We start from the raw sequence: 24,667 nt of genomic DNA on the forward strand, positions 1-24,667 counted from the left end.
ATCTGCTACCACTGAGAACAGTCTAGAGCCATCCTCTTTGGAACCCCATTTCAGGTAGTTGAAAGCAGCTATCAAATCCCCCCTCATTCTTCTCTTCTGAAGACTAAACATCCCCAGTTCCCTCAGCCTCTCCTCATAAGTCATATGTTCCAGTCCCCTAATCATTTTTGTTGCCCTCTGCTGGACTCTTTCCAATTTTTCCACATCCTTCTTGTAGTGTGGGGCCCAAAACTGGACACAGTACTCCAGATGAGGCTCACCAGTGTCGAATAGAGGGGAATGATCACGTCCCTCGATCTGCTGGCAATACCCCTACTTATACATCCCAAAATGCCATTGGCCTTCTTGGCAACAAGGGCACACTGTTGACTCATATCCAACTTCTCGTCCACTGTAACCCCTAGGTCCTTTTCCGCAGAACTGCTGCCAAGCCATTCGGTCCCTAGTCTGTAGCGGTGCATTGGATTCTTCCGTCCTAAGTGCAGGACTCTGTACTTGTCCTTGTTGAACCTCATCAGATTTCTTTTGGCCCAATCCTCCACTTTGTCTAAGTCCCTCAGTATTCTATTCCTACCCTCCAATGTATCTACCTCTCCTCCCAGTTTAGTGTCATCTGCAAATTTGCTAAGGGTGCAATCCACACCATCCTCCAAATTATTTATGAAGATATTGAACAAAACTGGCCCCAGGACCGACCCCTGGGGCACTCCACTTGATACTGGCTGCCAACTAGACATGGGGCCATTGATCACTACCCGTTGAGCCCGACAATCTAGCCAGCTTTCTATCCACCTTATAGTTCATTCATCCAGCCCATACTTCTTTAACTTGCTGGCAAGAATACTGTGGGAGACCGTGTCAAAAGCTTTGCTAACGTCAAGGAACAACGCGTCCACTGCTTTCCCTTCATCCACAGAGCCAATTATCTCATCATAGAAGGCAATTAGATTAATCAGGCATGACTTGCCCTTGGTGAATCCATGCTGACTGTTCCTGATCACTTTCCTCTCCTCTAAGTGCTTCAGAATTGATTCCTTGAGGACCTGATCCATGATTTTTCCAGGGACTGAGGTGAGGCTGACTTGCCTGTAGTTCCCCGGATCCTGCTCCTTCCCTTTTTTAAAGATGGGCACTACATTAGCCTTTTTCCAGTCATCTGGGACCTCCCCCGATGGCCATGAGTTTTCAAAGTGGCTCTGCAATGACATCCGCCAACTCCTTTATCACTCTCGGATGCAATGCATCCAGCCCCATGGACTTGTGCTCATCCAGCTTTTCTAAATAGTCCTGAACCACTTCTTTCTCCACAGAGGGCTGGTCACCTCCTCCCCATGCTGTGCTGCCCAGTGCAGCAGTCTGTGAGCTGACCTTATTCGTGAAGGCAGAGGCAAAAAAAGCACTGAGTACATTAGCTTTTTCCACATCCTCTGTCACTAGGTTGCCTCCCTCATTCAGTAAGGGGCCCACACTTTCCTTGACTTTCTTCTTGTTGCTAACGTACCTGAAGAAACCCTTCTTGTTACTCTTAACATCTCTTGCTAGCTGCAACTCCAGATGTGATTTGGCCTTCCTGATTTCACTCTTGCAAGCCCGAGCAATATTTTTATACTCATCCCTGGTCATTTGTCCAATCTTCCACTTCTTGTAAGCTTCTTTTTTGTATTTAAGAGCAGCAAGGATTTCACTGTTAAGCCAAGCTGGTCACCTGCCATATTTACTATTCTTTCTACACATCGGGATGCATAACCTCAATAAGGATTCTTTAAAATACAGCCAGCTCTCCTGGACTCCTTTCCCCCTCATGTTATTCTCCCAGGGGATCTTGCCCATCACTTCCCTGAGGGAGTCAAAGTCTGCTTTCTGAAATCCAGGGTCTGTATTCTGCTGCTCTCCTTTCTTCCTTGTGTTAGGATCCTGAACTCGACCATTTCATGGTCACTGCCTCCCAGGTTCCCATCCACTTTTGCTTCCCATACTAATTCTTCCCGGTTTGTGAGCAGCAGGTCAAGAAGAGCTCTGCCCCTAGTTGGTTCCTCCAGCACTTGCACCAGGAAATTGTCCCCTACATTTTCCAAAAACTTCCTGGATTGCCTGTGCACTGCTGTATTGCTCTCCCAGCAGATATCAGGGTGATTTGAAGTCTCCCATGAGAACCAGGGCCTGCGATCTAGTAACTTCTGTGAGTTGCCGGAAGAAAACCTTGTCCACCTCATCCCCCTGGTCTGGTGGTCTATAGTAGACTCCCACCACGACATCACCCTTGTTGCTCACGCTTCTAAACTTAATCCAGAGACTCTCAGGTTTTTCTGCAGTTTCATACTTGAGCTCTGAGCAGTCATACTGCTCTCTTACATACAGTGCAACTCCCCCACCTTTTCTGCCCTGCCTGTCCTTCCTGAACAGCTTATATCCATCCATGACAGTACTCCAGTCATGTGAGTTATCCCACCAAGTCTCTGTTATTCCAATCACATCATAATTCCTTGACTGTGCCAGGACTTCCAGTTCTCCCTTCTTGTTTCCCAGGCTTCATGCATTTGTATATAGGCACTTGAGGTAACCTGCTGATCGCCCCTCTTTCTCAGTATGAGGCAGGAGCCCTCCCCTCTCACGCGCTCCTGCTCGTGCCTCCTACCAGTATTCCACTTCCCCACTTACCTCAGGGCTTTGGTCTCCTTCCCCCGGTGAACCTAGTTTAAAGCCCTCCTCATTAGGTTAGCCAGCCTGCTTGCGAAGATGCTCTTTTCTCTCTTCGTTAGGTGGAGCCCATCTCTGCCTAGCACTCCTTCTTGGAACACCATCCCACGGTCAAAGAATCCAAAGCCTTCTCTCCGACACCACCTGCGTAGCCACTCGTTGACTTCCACGATTCGACAGTCTCTACCTAGACCTTTTCCTTCCATGGGGAGGATGGACGAGAACACCACTTGAGCTTCAAACTCCTTTATCCTTCTTCCCAGAGCCACGTAGTCTTTAGTGATCCACTCAAGGTCATTCTTGGCAGTATCATTGGTGCCCATCAATGGTTCTTGGATGTCAGAAACTATAGTGATGTCCTGGACCTGAAATTCATGGTTTCTCTTTTCTACAATAAAAATATTTTTAAAGTACTGTTTCTTTGAAAATAGTTTTCATTTTCTATAATATACACATTATGTAATCCACCAAGCACACATTCTACTTACACTGTTTTTAAGACAATAATTTCTAGTGTTGCTGTGGGGCAAGTGACATTTTCATATTAGGCTACCTGTGGTATCCTTTCCAAATTTATACCATAATTTGAACATTTTATTCAGATAATAGTGGGTTGTAGTGTTACTGTCTTCTTCTTTTAGATGGCTGATATAGAGCAGCAATTACAATTTCACTTCAAGTTGATAGAGCCAAATGGCTACATCATGAATAGCAGAATTTATGGCAGTGACGCCTCCTTCATATTTATAAATTGGGCAGTAGGTGCTGGTATGATTATTGGTCTGTCATGGGGAGCCACACTCACACTCTGGGGAGTCCTTGATTTTCTATTTGTGCATTAGATGTCTGCATCTTCCATGGTTGGTTCAGATTTGGTTCAGAGTTGATCAAGATGACCATAGAAGGTTGAACCCGGGAACCTTCTGCGCGGGGTCTGGCACCGAGTGCTTATTTTTTAAGTCTTGTTTAGCCCAATCTGCTTTCCAAGCCTTCTTCTGATCATAGCCTGCTTGCATGAAACTAAGCACATATCCCAGGAAGGCTTGAGGTACTTAAGACTTTGGAGGTGGGTGTTGTTGAGGTCTTGGTGGATAGGAAGACATCTGTTTTCCTGGGTTCACTGAACTTTGCGGAGTGTCGCAGCAGTTTAGTGTAGCAGCGGCGGGAGGGGCAGTGATGTTAGTCTGAACAGGTAGCCATGGTGTTGGAGTTGACTTAAAGTTTCCAGTGATGCACTGCATCACTGTACTCAGCCTGGTATCAGTGAGTCATGTGTGGCTGCATCTGCTCCATACCGGTGCACAATATTCAGCTACCGAATATTGTATCGGTTTGGTAGTTATACCAAGAAAGCAAGAAGAAGCATTGATTGCCCTTGTCTTGTGCCACTGCCCAGTATAAACTGCATAGAAATCTTCTAGTTCTGATCCATGCCTTTGGATTAGTATATTGTAATTTGAACATCCTTTGAGGTGGGAAAGCTACACCCACTCAAAGAATAGTCAATACACAAGAAACCACTTGTTGATGTAACCCACTTTGCAATCTACCACACAATACCAAATCTTCCATTTCTGAATAAACTAATTAAAACGCTGGCTACTGACTACAGATATCTCAGGCTTCTTTCATTCAGGTTCCAGACTGAGACATAGACCAGCATGTGTTTTTTATATGGATAAATGATCTCCATGGACAAGGGAGACAACCTTGTGACCTCTGTTTTTAAGTGATTAGTGAATTTGGGCCCTCAGCCTGAGATGCCTCGAAGGTGCCTGATTTTCAAAGGATGGGTGTTTAGCAAAATAAGACCCTTTTAAAAGGTATCTCAAATGGGGCACCCAAATTAGAGTCATCCAACATCTAGGCTGGCTTAGATTAGATATTAGACTGGAAGATTTTGCAGTCTTAAATTATAGCTCATTTGTCCCCCCTTCAATACATTTTGACAATGTTTCCCAAGCTAATGATTCAGAGTGAAATAAATTCTGTAATCTTTCTATTTCTTTTAAACAAATAGGTCCTTTTTTATTTGGAATTAGATGTAAATCAGCTGTGATACACTAGAGGTACACTTAATGTATAGGAAAGTAAATAAATTCTTTTCATATGGTATTGGTAGGGTGTGGGAAAATTGCAGGCATATTCTCTGCCCTCTTTGGAGAAATTAAATGGTATTGAGAACTGAAGAAGCTGTGTTAATATTTTTTATTTGTTTTCACAAAATGACTCCTCAGTTTGATTTCTGGAACCTTGGCTTTGGTAATCTGCATGGCTTTATGTGCCTCAGCCTGACTCTGCAATCAAATAATCACTTCCTTTTGTTTGCCCTCATTCATTTCATGCCTCCTTCTTGGGCATTACATTTCAATAATCCTTTGCTTGTGACCAGCGTCCCACCAAGCTAAACTCTGCAGCTCCTGACATCATTAGTCTATTGTGGAAAATATACACATGTAAATATTTCCTTTATCATGGGTCACGTATTTGGGTTCAGCTGGCTGTACTAACATACAAAGAGATAAGACTATATTAGAAAATACCTTGAGAGAACTGATTTTTTACATATTGTATTTGGTTTTGTGTTATTTACATACTGCTTTTGTAAAAATGTACTTCTTTTTCTTCTGAACCTTCACTGAAGCAGATGCAGTCAGAAGTTTGGTTTAGCTCTTAAAGTGGTGTAAATCAGTGTAGCTCTATGGATTTCAGCAGAGCAGCATTGGTTTATACCAGCTGAGAATCCGCCTCTTTAATTTTAGACCAAATAATATCAAACTGACTTCCTACCTGTAAAATGGGGATTATAATTCAGGTTCATTTTTTAAAGTACTGAGATCCTCAGATGAAAGACACTAAGAGTATTATTATAGTGTATATTTTTTACACAATTTTTGTGACTAGTTTTATTGTGGCTTTGTTTTCTCAGCATTTTCTTTGTTCTACAAATGTCAGCCTCTTCCAAATCACAATCCTTCCAAGGCTACAAACTATTAAAGACAGAGAGGGGTATAGTTTCAAACTGGTGTGTGGGAGGTATTAGCACAAATGCTGTTATACAGGAACAGATTTTAGCACATAACTCCCTTCCAGTGCTTTGAAAATGTATCCCTTCATATAAAAATACCTGCATGGATGCAGACTTCTATGCTCTATTAGTAGACTTTTGTATTCTTTGAAGTGCCTACCAGGATTCAAATGAACCCTTTGAGTGACAAACAATTGAGAAATCTATGGATTGTCCCGCAATTTGAGAAAATTTTTCTCAAGACATTTGCTTCAAAAACTACACACTTTGGGGTAAAAATTTCATGTTGATCCACTAGTATGACACACTCTTGAGAAATTCCATTAATGCTATCAAAATAAAAGAAACAAAATAAAAACACCAACAAACTATGAGTTATGGAGATGTAAATTGCTCCTCTTTTTGAGTTCTTGGTACTTCCACTGAAATTTTTCAGATCAGCAAAAAAAATATCAAAGTTGCATGCACAATTTTTTTTACTATCTAGATAGATGAGAATTTCAGTTGCGACTTTTCATGGTGCATATTCGACCTGCAATGGCAACACAGGAACACATGAACAGAGGAATTGCCAGGCTAGATTAAAACAGTCATCTATCTGCTCCAATGTCCTGACTCTGACAGTGGTGAGTACTAGGTGCTTCAGAGGGGAAGAATGTTAGAATAACCCTCTTCATAGGGCCCATTTCTACCTAATACCTGGTGGTTGGCTTAGGCCTTGAAGCGTGAACCTTCTAAAAATATCCTATATAATTGAACCATGGATGTTCTCGTTATCTGAATAAATGTCTAAATAAATGTCTAATCCTTTCTCTAATCACATTTACCTCTTGTCCTCAAAAATATGTGGTGGCAAGGAAGTCTACAGGCATTGTGAATAAAAAATATTTCATTTACTCAGTTTTAACTATTCTGTCTTTCAATTGTATCAAATGTTTCCTTGTTCTTGTATTATGAGAAGGATAAGTCAGAGCCATCCAGTTTACTTTCTCTTTGCCATTCATTACTTTACTTTTTAATCACACCTCATATTTGTTTCTTGTGAAAATCTGACAGTCACAGTCTTCCCAGTCTCTCTTCATATTGAAATCTCCAAGTCTCTAAACATATTTGTTGCTGAACCCTGAATCCCTTCTTTTTCTGCTATATCTTTTTTATTCCAGATACAGGTATACCATTGATTTATTTGGTGGAGACATGATGTTTTCTGTATTATCCCATTCCTTACACATCCTAACATTTTGTTTGCCTTTTGTCCTTGCTGCATGTTGGGCCATGATTTTCACAGAGCTGTGTGAATAATGTTCAGGTCTTTTTCCAGAGTGATTTAAATCAGTTGAAAGCCTAGCAATGTGTGTGAGCTGTTTCAATTATTTCTTCCAGTGTACATTGCTTTTTTTCATATCAAATGCTTTCATCTATTGTGCTGCCTATTCACCCAGCTTTGTTAGGTTTCTCTGAAATTCCTCATAGTTGTCTTCAGTCTTGATTAACCTAAATAGTTTTATGTTATCTGCAAATTTTGGCATCTCACTGTTCACTCCTCTTTTCCAGATTATTCATAAATATATGAAGTAACACATTACAGAACTTGAGGGCAGATTCTTTTGCCATGTTGAAAACTGACCATTTATCCAGTCTTTTGCTTTAAGTCTCTTAGGGCTTGTCTACACATTTCTTTCAGCCTTAGCAATAGAGTGCAGGGGGAAATCTCTCAATAGAAGGGAGATGGCCTTCTTTGATTTTCTGGTTTCAGAGTAACAGCCGTGTTAGTCTGTATTCGCAAAAAGGAAAGGAGTACTTGTGGCACTTTAGAGACTAACCAATTTATTTGAGCATAAGCTTTCGTGAGCTACAGCATCCAATGAAGTGAGCTGTAGCTCACGAAAGCTTATGCTCAAATAAATTGGTTAGTCTCTAAGGTGTCACAAGTATTCCTTTTCTTTTTTTGATTTTCTGGTAAACTTGCGTGTAAATTAAAAAAAATAAAAACAAATTTGAATTGTTTTATTTGCCTCCAAGTAGAAATGTGTAGGAGGTGTGACAAAGTTCCTCCTCTTCTTTGGTGGATCCTGCGCTTTCTGGCAGATTTGGCTTTCTTGCCTCAGAGGGTCACAGCCGTCCTCAGTTTGGCTCCTTTTGTTAGTGGCACAAACTTGCCATTCATTCAGCTAACCTCATCACGCATGAGGAAAAGTGGATTGGGGACAGGCCAGATGCCTTTCCAAATTAGACCTTCCTGTCTGGTGTGTCTCACAGAACAAGTCAACTCCTCCTGTGTCAGATGGGGACCGTGTCCATATTGACTGTGTCCTCCTGTGTCCATATTGAAACAGTCCCTTGGGTGTAGAAAATGAAGTTTTTTTTCTTTTGCGTCCTCCGCCAAGGGGATCTACCAATATCCCTTTGTTAATCAAGGATGGTCAAAAATTGGGCTTTGTCCAGGTGGTCAACTAACTCATTGATGTGGGGTATGGGGTATGCATCAAATTTGGATATCTCATTCAGCCGGTGAAAGTCATTACAAAACTTAGAGGTGCCATCGGGTTTGGGCACCAACACAATCGGGCTCAACCATTGACTGTGGGACTCTTCAGTTCCAACATCCTTTTTACCTCAGCCTTGATCTCCTCACTTTTCACCAAGGTTACCTTTGCCCCAGGGTTTGTGATAATGTGGTGATATGTTTCAGTGGTCTGGTCTGGTATAGTCGAAAACACGTCTTGGTACCGGCTGATCATCTCCAAAACATCCTTTTTCTGGTTCTGTGTCAGATCGGGGATATCCTGATCCTCCCATGCAGGTTATTTACTGGTTCAGGGTCTCTTGGGCCACTACACACACCTCTTGTGGGTGCCAAGGTTTTAAGAGTTTAATGTGATAAAGCTGTTCTTTTTTCCAGTGTCCGGGCTGCTGCACCTTGTAGATTACTTCCCCCATGGGTTCAACCACTTCACAGGACCCCTGCCATTGGGCCAAAAGCTTGCCATCACCTGATCCCGTGGTTGGAATTGTCCCACTTTTGCCTGGTGATTGTAATGGGTTCGCTGGGCCTCCTGCGCCTTTTCCAAATGTTCCCATACGATAGGGGTGACTTGGGCTATCCAGTCTCGCATCTGTAGCACATATTCAATTCTATTTCTTCCCTCATTGGGTGGTTCTTCCCAGATCTCTTTGGCGATATCTAGTATGCCACAGAGGTGGCGCCCGTATAATAACTCAAAGGGGGAAAACCCTGTTGAGGCCTGAGGTACCTCCCTTATGGCAAATGTAAGGTAAGGTATCCCAATCCTTCCCATCCTAACTTCCCACCTTCCTTATCATAGCCTTGAGGGTTCATTAAACCTTTCTACCAGCCCATCGGTCTGCAGATGATAGACTGAAGTTCTCAGAGTATGTATATGGAACAGGGCACAGAGGTCCTTCATTAGATTTGACACAAGTGGGGTTCCTTGGTCTGTCAATAGCTCCGTTGGTAGCCCCACTCAGGCAAAGATCCCCTCAGCTCTTTGGCTATCATTTTAGAGGCTGTTTTCTGCAGGGGGACGGCTTCTGGGTAGCGAGTAGCATAGTCCAGAACAACAAGTATATATTGATGGCCCCAAGACATCTTCTCCCGGGCTCCCACTAGGTCCATGGCTATTCTCTCGAAGGGGACCTCTATGATGGGAAGGGGTACTAAATGTGCCCTCAAGTGGGGATGGGGACTACGTAGCTGACACTCCAGGTAGGATGCACAAAACCTCTGCACATCTTCATATACTCCGGGCCAGAAGACCAGTCATGGGACCCATGCTAGGGTCTTCTCTACCCCCAAATCACCCCCCAAAAAATGACTATGGGCAAGACTTAATACAGTGTTTTGGTGTTTTCAAGGTATGAGGAGCTGCTGTACCTTCTGCCCCTGTACTGATGCAACCTGGTACAAGAGATCCTTCTTCTCCATTATGAAGTAGGGTCCTGGTCCCTGGGCTTTCCCTTCCATGGGGACCCCATCTACTTTGGTCCCCTCCTTATTAATGTTGTCATACCTTGGGTCTTCAGCCTGGTCCAGTCCAAAATTTTGTCTCCTGGGGCTAATCTGCCTGAGATCTAGGAGGCCAGTCTCTGTCACCTCTACTGGTTCAGAGGCATTAGGGTGGGGGTCAGACTTGGTGCTTCTCCCTTCTGGGTGGCCTCCTTTTCAGCTGCTCAGGTCTGCCTACCTATGAGAGAAAGCCTCTGGCTTTGGGTCATTATTCAGGTTCCCAAGGCCTTAGCTGCCCTTCTTTCCCTTTTCATCTTTCTACCCTGCCTGGAAGTGGAGAACAAATCTGGGGATATTTCAGAGAAGATTGGGGGTTAACAGTTACTGTGGATGCCTCACCAACTTCAGGGTTTCCCCCTTTCTCCAATCCCTTTACCGGGAGCAAGTCTCCAAACCCTGGGAAGTCCCTCCCTATGAGCACCGGGTATGGGAGTTTAGGGACTACACATGCTGCTACCTCAGTAGCGTTCCTGTGGATCTTGATTTTTACTGGGATGGTGGAATAACCAACCCCATATGCATGGACTCATTTTATCCACATATGTTTAGCCTGCAGCAGCTGACTACGCTTCACAAGCTTCCCTGAGATAAGCATGATAGCACTCTCCGAATCAATGAGTGCCGTGGTCTCTACCCCATTTAGTTTCACTGTTCTGGTGTGCATATGCGAGTTTAGTGTGACCCCCACAAGGTGGATTAGGGAGCATGGGTCCGCCCAGTTCCCCAGGTTACATTGCATAGGCTCGTCAGCATTTGGGCTCTGTGCTGTTATGTGTCCCCACTCCCCGCAGGTGTAACATCTGTATGGGGCCCTAGGCATTCCCTGATCCCTGGGTTTGGGCAGTATAATGTCACAATCCTCTTCACCCTCAGTGCTCTGACTTTTTGTGGATTCCGGTGGGCCTTCAACCCCTCTCGTTTTCCCCCTGGGCCTTCCTGGGTGCCCAGTTGCCCAAGCTCTGGGGCTTGGGTGCTACTAGTTTAACCCAGGGTGCCTCTTCCTTAACTGGTCAGGTCAGCTCCCTCACCGTCCTTCGCCTCTCTACCAATTCGACAACCTCATCATAGGCGTTCTGGCTTACCCAGGTGTGAAGGTCTGGCAGTAGTCCCCACATGTATCAGTCAATGACCAAAACCTTGAGTATCACTTCTGGACTCTGGGACTCATTTCGTAACCATTTTTGTGTGAGATGGATGAGGTCATATAATTGGGACCGTGGGGTTTTGTTTTCCTGGTACCTCCACTCATGATACCACTGGGCCCGCACTGCGTTTGTTACCCCAAATCTGGCCAGGATATCTGCTTTCAGATTGGGGTAGTCTGCCACAGCCTCTTCAGACATATCATAATAGGCCTTCTGGGTCTCCCCACACAGGAATGGAGCGAGGATGCCAGACCACTGTTCTCGGGGCCAAGCCTCCTGCAGGGCTGTCCTCTCAAAGGCCAGGAGGTATGCCTCTACATCATCCTCCCGCGTCATTTTCTGTAGCCAATTGCTGGTCCATACTTTAGGTGACCCATCATGGCCGTGGTTCAGCTCTGTAAGGGTCTTTACTTGGTTTACCAGTTCCCACAACATAGCACAGTCTTGAACAGCCTGGTCCATCAACAGGTGATTGGTTTCTTGCTGCAGCTGCACTGCCTCCTTTTGGATGGCTGCCTGGACACGGGTAGCCTCCTGCTGGGTAACCGTGGCTTGTATCAGTGCCCGCACTATGTCATCCATTGTGGTGGTGGAAACAATTATGTCCTTTACTTTTTTTAAAATACCATCCTTCTTCCGCAGCGCTGTACACCTAATCCCACCTCTAAAACCAGTTGTGACAAAGTTCCTCCTCTTCTTTGGTGGATCCTGCACTTTTTGGTGGATTTGCTCTCCTCAGAGGTTCATGGCAGTCCTCAGTTTGGCTCCTTTTGTTAGTGGCACAAACCTGCCATTCACTCAGCTAACCTCATCACTAGCCATCATGGGGGAAAGCGAAAACAATCTCCACAGTCTGTGTTGTCCCACCTAATGGGTCAGGGACAGGCCAGATCGCATTCCAAATTAGACCGTCCCTCTGGTGTGTCTCACAGACCAGGTCAACTCCTCCTGTGTCAGATGGGGACTTTGGGGAAAACCTGGGTCTGCCCTCTACTCTGGGTTCCAGACCAGGGCCCTGTGGATAGTAGCTGTCTACAACATCTCCTGTAACAGCTGCGTGACAGCTACCACTCCCTGGGCTACTTCCCCGTGGTCTCCCCCCAGCGCCTTCTTTATCCTCACCACAGGACCTTCCTCCTGATGCCAGCTAGCGTTCATACTCCTCAGTCCTCCAGCAGCACGCCCTCTCAATTCCCACTCCTTGCATGCCCCCCACTAACTGAAGTGAGGTCCTTTTTAAACCAGGTGCCCTGATTAGCCTGTCTGTCTTAATTGATTCTAGTAGCTTCTTAATTGGCTCCAGGTGTCCTAATTAGCCTACATGCCTTAATTGGTTCCAGCAAGTTCCTGATTGTTCTGAAACCGCTCTGTTATCTTACCAGGGAAAAGGGACCTGCTTAATCTGGGGCTAATGTATCCATCACACTCCTGCAGCCATCATAGAATCATAGAATATCAGGGTTGGAAGGGACCTCAGGAGGTCATCTAGTCCAACCCCCTGCTCAAAGCAGGACCAATCCCCAACTAAATCATCCAAGCCAGGGCTTTGTCAAGCCTGACCTTAAAAACTTCTAAAGAAGGAGATTCCACCACCTCCCTAAGTAACGCATTCCAGTGTTTCACCACCCTCCCAGTGAAAAAGTTTTTCCTAATATCTAACCTAAACCTCCCCCACTGCAACTTGAGACCATTACTCCTCGTTCTGTCATCCGCTACCACTGAGAACAGTCTAGATTAATGCTCTTTGGAACCCCCTTTCAGGTAGTTGAAAGAAGCTATCAAATCTTCTTCCCCTCATTCTTCTTTTCTGAAGACTAAACATCCCCAGTTCCCTCAGCCTCTCCTCATAAGTCATGTGTTCCAGTCCCCTAATAATTTTTGTTGTCCTCTGCTGGACTTTTTCCAATTTTTCCACATCCTTCTTGTAGTGTGGGGCCCAAAACTTTACACAGTACTCCAGATGAGGCCTCACCAATCTCGAATAGAGGGGAACGATCACGTCCCTCGATCTGCTGGCAATGCCCCTACTTATACATCCCAAAATGCCATTGGCCTTCTTGGCAACAAGGGTATACTGTTGACGCATATCCAGCTTCTCGTCCACTGTAACCCCTAGGTCCTTTTCTGCAGAACTCCTGTCTAGCCATTCAGTCCCTAGTCTGTAGCGGTGCATGGGATTCTTCCATCCTAAGTGCGGAACTCTGCACTTGTCCTTGTTGAATGTCATCAGATTTCTTTTGGCCCAATCCTCCAATTTGTCTAGGTCCCTCTGTATCCTATCCCTACCCTCCAGTGTATCTACCTCTCCTCCCAGTTTAGTATCATCTACAAACTTGCTGAAGGTGCAATCCACACCATCCTCCAGATCATTTATGAAGATATTGAACAAAACCGGCCCGAGGACCGACCCTTGGGGTACTCCACTTGATACCGGATGCCAACTAGACATGCAGCCATTGATCACTACCCGTTGAGCCCAACAATCTAGCCGGCTTTCTATCCACCTTATCATCCATTCATCCAGCCCATACTTCTTTAACTTACTGGCAAGAATACTGGGGGAGACCGTGCCAAAAGCTTTGCTAAAGGCAAGGAACAACACGTCCACTGCTTTCCCCTCATCCACAGAACCAGTTATCTCGTCATAGAAGGCAATTAGATTAGTTAGGCATGACTTGCATTTGGTGAATCCATGCTGACTGTTCCTGATCACTTTCCTCTCCTCTAAGTGCTTCAGAATTGATTCCTTGAGGACTTGCTCCATGATTTTTCCTGGGACTGAGGTGAGGCTGACTGGCCTGTAGTTCCCCGGATCCTGCTCCTTCCCTTTTTTAAAGATGGGCACTACATTAGCCTTTTTCCAGTCATCTGGGACCTCCCCCGATCGCCATGAGTTTTCAAAGATAATGGACAATGGCTCAGCAATCACATCCGCCAACTTCTTTAGTAATCTCGGATGCAATGCATCCGGCCCCATGGACTTGTGCTCATTCAGCTTTTCTAAATAGTCCCGAACCACTTCTTTCTCGACAGAGGGCTGGTCACCTCCTCCCCATGTTGTGCTGCCCAGTGCAGCAGTCTGTGAGCTGACCTTGTTCGTGAAGGCAGATGCAAAAAAAGCACTGAGTACATTAGCTTTTTCCACATCCTCTGTCACTAGGTTGCCTCCCTCATTCAGTAAGGGGCCCACACTTTCCTTGACTTTCTTCTTGTCGCTAATATACCTGAAGAAACCCTTCTTGTTACTCTTAACATCTCTTGCTAGCTGCAACTCCAGGTGTGATTTGGCCTTCCTGATTTCACTCCTGCATGCCCGAGCAATATTTTTATACTCTTCCCTGGTCATTTGTCCAATCTTCCACTTCTTGTAAGCTTCTTTTTTGTATTTAAGATCAGCAAGGATTTCACTGTTAAGCGAAGCTTGTCACCTGCCATATTTACTATTCTTTTTACACATCGGGATGGTTTGTCCCTGTAACCTCAATAAGGATTCTTTAAAATACAGGCAGCTCTCCTGGACTCCTTTCCTCCTCATGTTATTCTCCCAAGGGATCCTGCCCATCAGTTTCCTGAGGGAGTCAAAGTCTGCTTTTCTGAAATCCAGGGTCCATATTCTGCTGCTCTCCTTTCCTCCCTGTGTCAGGATCCTGAACTCGACCATTTCATGGTCACTGCCTCCCAGGTTCTCATCCACTTTTGCTTCCCCTACTAATTCTTCCCGGTTTGTGAGCAGCAGGTGAAGAAGAGCTGGCCAGACTCTGTCACAGAGGAGAACTGAAAAAATATTCTGTGAGTACTCAGTCAAATTTTTCTTTAAAATGAATTTTAGGCATGCTCACACTCTTTTAGTGTTTGTGTTCACAAATATCCCATCAAATGTTTCTTATGTGAATGTTCAAGGGAAATAAATCGGAAGCTAGCACCCCAAAACTGTATTTTTTTAAATAGGCTGCCACAATAAGAGGACATATTTCTAAAAATACATTTACCAGCACCCTGACATAGAGGCAATTAAATAAGCCAGGCAAGGATGTGCCAGCAGCCTTTGCAACTATTAATTATTATTATTATTACTTATTATTTATTATCAGATATTTATATTCCACTATGGGAGGTACCCTGTAAACACATTAGAAGACAAGGTCTCTGCTCAAAGAATCTTCAGTAGACACAAAGAGAGGGAAAATAGGGCCGTGTCAGTTCATACAATTACTCTGGGCTAGGTTTGGACTTTTAAAATCACACCTCTGGGTAAATGGTAGAGTAGAGTCACGCAGTCCCAGGAAGAGCACAAGGGAGATAATGGAGCGGGTAAGTCTGCTCCACCCGTTATTTCAACCTAGGGAATACAAATAATAAATTACAACTCACAAAAAAAAGAAAACAAAAGAAAACAAAACACACACACAAGTAAATTTGAATATTGAATAACTCTGAGGAAATCCCAGTCTGCTCACTGACATTCCACAAGGCAAAGTGGCTAAATTGGTTGAGTATACCATCTGCTGCAAATTATTCTCCGAGGTCCAACATAGGGGTAATAATCTGAAATCATTTTCTCTGCTTAAACAGTACCTATGGTTTGGCTGTTTCTGTGGTTTTCTATTTGGACCTGTCCTATGTAATGTTGATGGAAAACACCTATGGAATTTAATAGGGATGAAACCAAGAGATTTTGATAGAAACTGCTCTAAATAGTTTACAGTATTTAATAGAGAATGATACTCTTTCTATAATATTTCAAACCAACCTATTGAGTTTAATCAAACCACTGCTGTAGAACTGCATGCTAGAAATTGGTTTACACGTTCTATAGAAAGAACATTCTCTAATAAATGATGATAACTTTTCCATAAGGGAACAGAAGAATATTCAGAACAATACATTGAACAGTGATAATTTAAGATATCTGCAAAGGTGGGTGAGTGTGCAGGTCGTGACACTGCAGTTTCCTTTCAGGAAGGGCATCCAAGAATGATTATACAGCACAGGACAAAACATTTTGAGGCACCTAGCTAGCTAATAAGAATGCAGGAAAGGCAACCATTCTATTAGATCATGGCCTCCTCATACTATAGTTGCACAGAGCATCTTGAATTAAAATCAGGTAGCCGTGAGGATCACTTTTGTCTGTTTGCATATCTGAATTTAATGAGCCTGCAAGCTTAGTACCTTTTTGCGGTGGCGGGGACAGGGAGGGGAGGGAATGGAACAAACTTCTATGCCTGGCATCACAACCCTTATGACAAAGGCCTGTGGAAGTTGTTAAAAAATGATAACCTCTCTTTAGGTTTTTGAATCTGCCTATAGAGATTGATAGAGAATTATATCCCTAATATAAAACTCTATTGTTTGGCTCAAAAATACTGTTATCTACCTCAATATCCTATAGCTATTATATTGCTACAGAATCTTGTTAGCTTAATCCTTGTAAAGGCCCAGTACACCAACACACTTGTATATATGTATGTGAATAATCCCATTTGTATTTGACAAAGCATTCAAGCACATACTTAGGCACCCACTCAAAGGCCTGATCCATACACATAGAAGTCAGCAGACTTCTGCTGACTGCAGAGTGTTTGGATCAGGCTTTTGAGTGCTTTGCTGAATAGGAATGGCATTACTCAGATGCTTAAGATTGAACACAGAATAAGTGCTTTGCAAAATTGGGGCCTAAATTGTACAGTATTTTTCCATATAGGGAGAAGCTTCTAAAAGGTTTAGTGATGAGATACCAATAGAGGTGCTTTAAGTAATGTTGATTTCTCTCTCTCCTGTAACACATTATTGTCTAAGAAGTAGCATATCCTAGATTTTATTTCATCATAAATGATGCACATGATATTGTTAAAAGGTAGTTAAATAGGTATAAAGTTCCTTAGTACTTTTACTGTTCAGGCCTTAAGTATTTGTTCTTGTACTTGCCAAATTTAAAGTGACACTACAACCCTTGGGTTGTAATTTTCCCAGACCTCATAAACTAAGTAGCATCAGTCCTGAACAGTAACTGTTCAGAGAGATCATGGCACTCTTCCCTTATTACTCCAGAATGGTTCTGTTACTGTGTTGCTGAGGTTGCCATTTTTGAAGAAAGATACCTGCAGCAAAGGTTCTGGCCAACTGTACATATCAAAGACCCCATAACCCTTTTCACAAGAGTAGGGGTGTTAGAACCAGTGTACTGATCAAATTTCAATGTGGGTAATTGCAGTGTGTCTATCTAAATTCCTCCTGCAGTTTCAGTTGGGTAAGGATACCTCCTGTACTAAACAACTGTTTAAAATTATACAGTTGTCCAAGGTTGACTGCATTTTACTGGAAGATGAAATAATTCCTTATATGAGTGAATATATACCTGTGTAAGTACTCCCATTGAAGTAAATGGGAATACTCATATGAGTAAGTGCTTACCAACATAAAGTTAGTACAACCTCAATCCAAAATTTCTACAGTGATTTAGGGTCATTCTGTATGAAAAATATTACTACTCCTATTATTCTTTTAGTAGTAGTTTAGTTACAAAATGTGACCTAATTTAAATTATTTACATTATTTATTTATTCATTTATTTATTTATGAGAGCTGGTTGGATTTTTAATCTTTTTTTTTTTTTTTAATGAGAAAAGGATTGTCAGAGGAAATTAAAAAAATGGTTCCTTCAAAGTTTTCAGATTGTTCAATTCAAAATGAAATTAAAATAAACTGACTCAATTTTCACTTCATTAGAAAATTTCATTGCAATTTTTGAACAAAATGAAATTATTTTGATTTTCAAACTTTTTCACTGAAAATACTTACCTCTTTGACCAGTTCTAATTATTTATACTTACTTTACAATATTAATAAAAATTATTAAGTTAATCATCTGGAGAGAAGTGTCCACAGATTTCTCAAACTAACCATTAAAAATCTATTACTCCCATACTGGAGTCCCGGCGGGACGGGCATTGAGGAATGCTGAGATTGCTCATTTGGGCAAACTGCAAAGAATGGGGCAGACACTCCCTAAGACTGGTGATTATTCTAATACTTAGATTCAATATGCTAGCAACACAACAGTTTCTATAATGCTTTACTGGTTACCCAGAAGCCAGAAATACAGTTCCCTTCAAGCAAAAGATCATTATGCATATAGGCATGAATAGTGTTCTTAGGTCAGTTTCATAATAGAGATGGTGAGCTTTAGAGTTGCAAAGAGTTCTTTCAGAATTATTCCACAGGTACAGTCTAATTTCCAATATCAGGGAGATCCAGAATGGAACTGCAGACTTCCCTCTTGTGGCTCAAACTTCCCCTGATGAAGCTTAAGCAGATTTGAGATGAAAGGGTCAGGTCCCAAGCAGGAAAACCAGGAGAGTTGGCATATTTTGATGAACTCCTATTACTTGTCCAAATGTGCTGTCCTTGGTGCTGGGATGAAGGTTGGGGGGTGCACACACATTGAGGGGGGCCTCAAACCTATCAAAATACGTACCATACATTACACTGCCATAAATGAAGCTGGAAGACAGGCATATTTTGATGCAGGGCATTTTTTGATATGCTGGGCTTCTTGAAGGGGGAACTCTCTTTTAAAGCTCTCAGTCTGGGTTACTATGGGGGGCAGTGCAGCCCATTCAGACCCCAAATCAGCAACATATTTAAACATGTGAGTTGTTAAGTAAGCAATATGCTTAAGTACCTTAAAAACCTAAAAGAAACTTAAATAGGTAGAATTATTAGGGTGGATTATGGAGATAGAAAGTCACACCACAATACCACTGCATAGAACTATGAGTGTGTCAGCAAAACAGCAAAAAAGAGAACTGGTTGACAATTTGATTGCAAAAGCCTTTGACAAGATTGCTCACAAGACACTATTAAAGTTGCAGCTCAGGTGTGATCAGACATCAGTGGACACTACTGTGGGGGTCTAGTCTCAGGCTTGTACTCAACCTGGGTACCCCCCACAAGCACCCAATGGCTCAATCACATTAAATCTCCAGCACCGTCTTCCAAGTCATGCAGCCTTCCAAAGCAGGCAGCAGCACAGAAGAGATGCTGTATGTGCAGCTTGGCCCTCGAGGGCAAGCATGACAGAGGAGTAGCCTGGCCAAATTTGAGTGGTGTGGTGACGTGTGCCAGGTGGCAGTGCCATTCACTTAGATGTGGCCTAGCTGCCCTCTCCATCATGTCGGAGGGGCAGCTGACCAAATGTTGGCGAGTAGCAGTGCAACCTGGTGCATGGGGTCACAACACCCAACAAAGTTGTGGCATGTATAAGAAGTTGCAGTGTGTGTTAACAGTTGCAGTTTCCACAACAAAATACCAGCCTGTGATTTTCTTACAGCCTTGTCTATTGAATTATGGATATTTGGACTGAAATTAGCCATGGAACATACTGTCACATAATACCAATTAAGTCAAGATCCTCGTAGCGGTCAAAGAAATATTGGATGTTTATATGGATGAAGAAAATATCAAGAATTGCAATAGAAATCATTTAAAAATAAGAGTTTTAGAAGGGATATAAACCCATCCTCACGCTTCAGTGCATTAAAAAAATCTCTAATTAATGAGGGTTAGGAACAAACTTTTCATGTGGGGAAGTTAGTCCATAATTGCCCACTGTAAGGTTTCTTGGACCTGCCTTTGAAGCACATGGCAAGGCCACTGCTAGATAAAATACTGAACTGGATGGATCATGGCCTGAGTTGGTATGGCAATACTTATATTCCTATCACACTTAGAATTTCTAAGGGATTCTTTTAAAACCTGGTTACATTGATTTAGTAAGCACTTTTAGATTTTTCTAGGTCACTCAGGTAGCTTTCTCATAGTGTAGACATTGTTTTAAATAATTACAGTACGGAATACAGTATAACACACATGACCTAATCCTGTATTTCTTGTGCTTTCAACATTCTCATAGACTTCATTTGGAATTTTGGGGACACATGCCATGCAGAACTGGGCCCAATGTGAGCAAAACAGAAGATTTTAAGACTTTTTTTCTTTATAAAACAATCTCACTCCCAAGACTAGATTTGTAGCACATGTACATTATCTGAAGCCATTTATGGATGGTTATCAGGCTGGGGACAAATGGGAATTCATAAAACTTGAAACCATGTGAACCTGAATTTTTGAAGGAGTCACCTAGTAGTTTCTGTTTTAAGTGCAAGAAAACAGTACCATGGATGAATCAGGCTGTTGGAATAGCAATGAAAAAATAGCTCTACCTGGCATTTCATTTCTGGATAGCTGGGAAGATCAATGTGCTTGCCTAGAGCTCATGAATTAATATCCCCAGCTACCAAGGAATAAGACACTGCACACAGGATCTTGTGCTTTATTGTAAACTTCTTGCCATAAGTAAGGTTGTATTTTCAGCATTCAGAAGAGGTACTCCCTTTCCCCACCCCTTTGGAAATAATAGCTCGTAACCCAACAAGATACATTAAGTTGATTTCCATTATTCTTTCAGACAGGACTTTTACAGCTAAACTATCATTTCAATAACGACCATAAGCAGCTCTCACTACAGCCAGGGAGTTCCACTGACATCCAGGGGAGAGGTGTGCACATCAAAGAAACCATATAGTGTAATCCTTTCCACCTTCGTTGTGTAACCTGTCCTAAATCTCTTGGGACACCACATCAAATTGTATTTAATGATATTTGTGCCACCATGTCAATAGTTTATAGTAATGTAAGTAAGATAACATTAATTACAAAGGAAGTTGTTCTCTTAGTATTGGAAATTCTGGGGTTTCTTTTATATATATACGGAAGCAGGGTATGAATGAGCTCTCCTCTGTTGTCTAGTGATGAACTTGGGGTAAACACTTCAGGAGAAGATTGTATTTACATAAACACACCTACTCTGCCTAAGTGCTCAGCAGATGGAGCTGCTTTACCAACAGTCAATTTTGGCTGTTTTGGGGTTACATTTCACTTTACTATTGAGTGCAGGGGTAATGAAATGTTATCCTTATTGTATGAGTAAAGGGCAGAAGAACTATACTTAGCACTGCACTTACTTGGGGAGTCACCCTAAACCATAACCTCACTTGCTAAGCAGTGATAGGGGTACCAAATCCCTGTAGAAAAGAGAAGGTGGGGATAGGTATTCCTAGTTAGTGGTATGGCCTCTGTTTTAAAAGTCATATATTATTTGCCTCATCTCTTGAACTGATCAGGCTACATTGAGAGTCCTTTTTTTTCTATTTAGTGATTATTAGAACTGAATCACTGATGAGCAGATATAGGGGCTAAGCTTTAGATCTGGTATTGCAGTGAAAGACAGTACAGAAGTTGCACTAGTAGCGAGGTTTCCTGCTACCCTGTGAAATCACTAAGTGTGAGCAGGGTCTGAATGAACTCTCCCCTGACATCTACTGATGAGTTGGGGAAAGGACTTCGGGAGCCAACCTTGTTTGCATGGACACACCTACTCTGCATGGACACACCTAGGTGAGCAGCATGATGGGGTTGCTTTATCCAAATGATCATTTTTGGCAGGTGTTGGATTGCAAGTCACTTTGTTATTGGAAGCAGAGGTAATAAAGGGTTGTTATCTGTGTGTGAATCAAGGGGAGCAGAACTGTGCTTGGCATGCCATGATTGAGGGATTCACCCTCAAATGAACAGCACTCGCTAGGCATGGGTAAGGTGCCAAAGCCTAATAGTGATGTGAGAGGGTGGGGACAGGTGTTTGTACTTGGTATGCTGCTTATTGGTCCTAGGCATCATTTGACCCTCTCCACTGTGTAATTATAGAGCTGATTAAGACTCAGTAGAGAGTCTTTTGCTGTGCATCAATAGAGCTGAAATCACTGTCTCTTGTGAAAGAGCCTGTCCAGCCTATGCTAGCAGTGAGGCTTCCCTGCTACTTGTTGAAATCACTGAGAGATGAAATCACTGAAAGCTGTATTAAATGGTGGGACCTCAAAACATCCCAGAAGGTGAAGTGGAGTGACAAGTGGAGTGAGCAGCGGTGGAATGAGCAATGTGCCTTCTCCGCCCCTCTCACGGGGTGGGAGGTGAACTCATGTGAATGCACTTCTGAACTTTGGGTCTTCACTGACTAATGACAACAACCGTGAGTGGGGTGTGGAGGAGGGGGAAGGGAGGGGCACATTAAAGGAACTTTTTGGTTGTTAGACTTCAGAACCTGAGGCAAAAGATACTGCTGAAAGTATTCTGTGGTGGGTGTTTTGCTCATGGTTTTATGCCTGTGACTTCTGCCTGTGGTGTTTTCCCAAGTTAATGCTGGGTTACTTTCATCCTTTTTATTAAGTTTCTTTACTACACACAGACTCAGTGCTTCTGAGAGGGGAAGTATTGCCTCTTAGAGGCACCCAGGGACTGGTGTGTAATTTTCTCAAGTTACTGGTGGGAGCTCAAGCTGGTTCTGGTTGTATTGTTGAAAGGGAACCCCTAGATATTAAACCTGGCCCTTGTCCCTGCCAATTCCACCTGGCGGAAGAGTTATATAAGAGCTAAGCTAAGTTGTGGAATCTCAGAACACAGCATCACAGAAGTGGCAGTGAGCAGCAAGCAGAAGCAGCCGTTATGAAAGTGGCAGAGATGGCAGTGAAAACAGGGCTAGCAATAAACCAGTTGCAGAGGTGCAGAGCAGTAGCAGAGACATTACTTGACACCCTCCCCTGTTTTTCAGGAGTCATAAGTGAACCCATGCGAGTGCACCATTGACCAAAGAGAGTTGTGAATGGGGTGCAGTGGAGGAAAAGGGGAGTGGCATGTTAAAGGGACATTCGTTCATCAGACTTTCACACCGCAAGGTGGGAAACTGGGACAAAGGACACTGCCCAGCATACTGTGGGGTGGGCGTTTTCTTGTGCTAACATGCTTTTGAATGTGTTTTTGCTGTTTTCTCATATTAATGCTGGGTTCCCTTTCCCTTTTAATAAAAGCTTTCTTTTGTCATACACAGACTCGGTGCTTGCAAGTGGGGAAGCATTGCCTCTTAGAGGCACCCAGGGGTGGTGTTTAGTTTTCACAGATTGCTGGGTGGGGGCTCAAGCCAGTTCTGCTTTGTACTGTTAAGAAGACTCCCTAAATATGGAATTTGGTGCTTGTGGCTGCTGACTGTACCTGGCAGAACAACTGCTAAGGGCTTGATCGTGAACCCTGATGCACAACTGCATAGGTAAGGGGGCTTAAGGAGCACTCTGAAAAGTCCTATGTAGGCTATCTGCATTGCTGGAAAGGGGAGAGCAGCTGGTGCCTTAAATTGGCTCTACTCCTCCAACAGTTCAGGAGGGGAAGTAATCTGCATCAGCTAAAGGATGCATGGATAACTGTCCCCAAAGCCCTCATAACAGAGGGGGAAGAGGAGACAGAATGAAAGCCACAGTCTGGTCCATGTCCTGCTCCTGGGGCCGTGCAGCTATGTGTTGCCTCTTACATAGGTTGGATTTTAAGATTACAATCCAATCCTAAAAAACCTGAAATAAGATTTTCCTGGGATATTATCACACAGAGTTTTTTTCCCCGCTCCTTATGTGCATTATAACTTCCAGCATGTTGCATTTAGTTCAGTCCCCCTGTTGAAGTCTGGGGCTGATTTTATGGCAAATTGGATCAAGGTGCCTTGTGAAAACCAAACCCAACCTGTGTATTCTGTTTTTGAAAGATGCTTAACCAAAATAGTGAAGCACTTTATTAATTCTTACTAAAGTGAAACGATATAGATGAGTGGAATCTGAGTCCTAGTCACATGTTCCTAAAGCTACATCACAAATTTAAAGAAACTCAGTATTTGAAACGTGGCTAAAGGTTTCTGCTCTCTTGGAATACACTGAGTATCCTCAGCCAGAATTTAGGTGCACTAAATTATACTGAAGAGGGCAACATTTTTTTTTCCAGAGTCCCTCTACTCATAGGTGAATTAATATGGCATCAAAGCTTCCTACTATAAAGCGATCCATTTAGATGGCTTCAAAGACAGCAAAGTTTGATATTAACTTTGAATTAAATTTCAGCAATTTAGACTTTTTTCACAGTATCAGATTATTTCCCCACTAACAACGCTCTTTGTAAAGGCATTTAGAATGGGAGGTACCAGCTAAGGAATTTGTATGCTCAGAAATTTCATTTCCTTTTTTATACTGAGATAGATAGAAGCAAAGATCTAAATTATATGTATAATTCCTCCCCCGCATGAGTGAAGGGACTCACATAGAGAATCCCAATCATTTAATCTTTCATCACTTACTGTCGCCCCATCAGACACAAATCACCCACCCAACCTTAACTTAGCCCTTTTGTTTCGTTCTGTAATGTGTTATTGGATGTTTTAATGTTTGGGGGTGTTGTGTACTACAAATTTCAAAGAAATATAGTCTCGGGATTCATTAAACTATGTCAGAGTTCTGTACGTGTCCCCATAGTGCAGTGTGTTGATGGAGTAGAGCATATATCTATGAATGTAATTGAAATGTCTGATCTGTTTCAAGTGAAGAAATGTGTTACAGTTTTATCGAACCATATACAAATCTGAGTTTTAACTGTATCGTACTGTAGTCACTGATATCTGTATTTTTTGTAGTAAGTAATGACGTGTACATTTGTGGAAGATGATACTGGACTTGGAGCCCTTGACTAGAAAATGGGATTTTATAATTTCCTATTAATCTGTTTTGCAAAATGTATTTTGCATACATTTTTGGCTTGGTGGGTTGTAGTGAATATAATGTCTATATTGCAGTAGTTGTTCCATGTGGCTTTAAGAGTGAAATCCAAGTCAGTCCCATTGAGTTC

Source organism: Eretmochelys imbricata, chromosome 1, assembly GCF_965152235.1.
Source record: "Eretmochelys imbricata isolate rEreImb1 chromosome 1, rEreImb1.hap1, whole genome shotgun sequence".
Classification (NCBI taxonomy): Eukaryota; Metazoa; Chordata; order Testudines; family Cheloniidae; genus Eretmochelys; species Eretmochelys imbricata.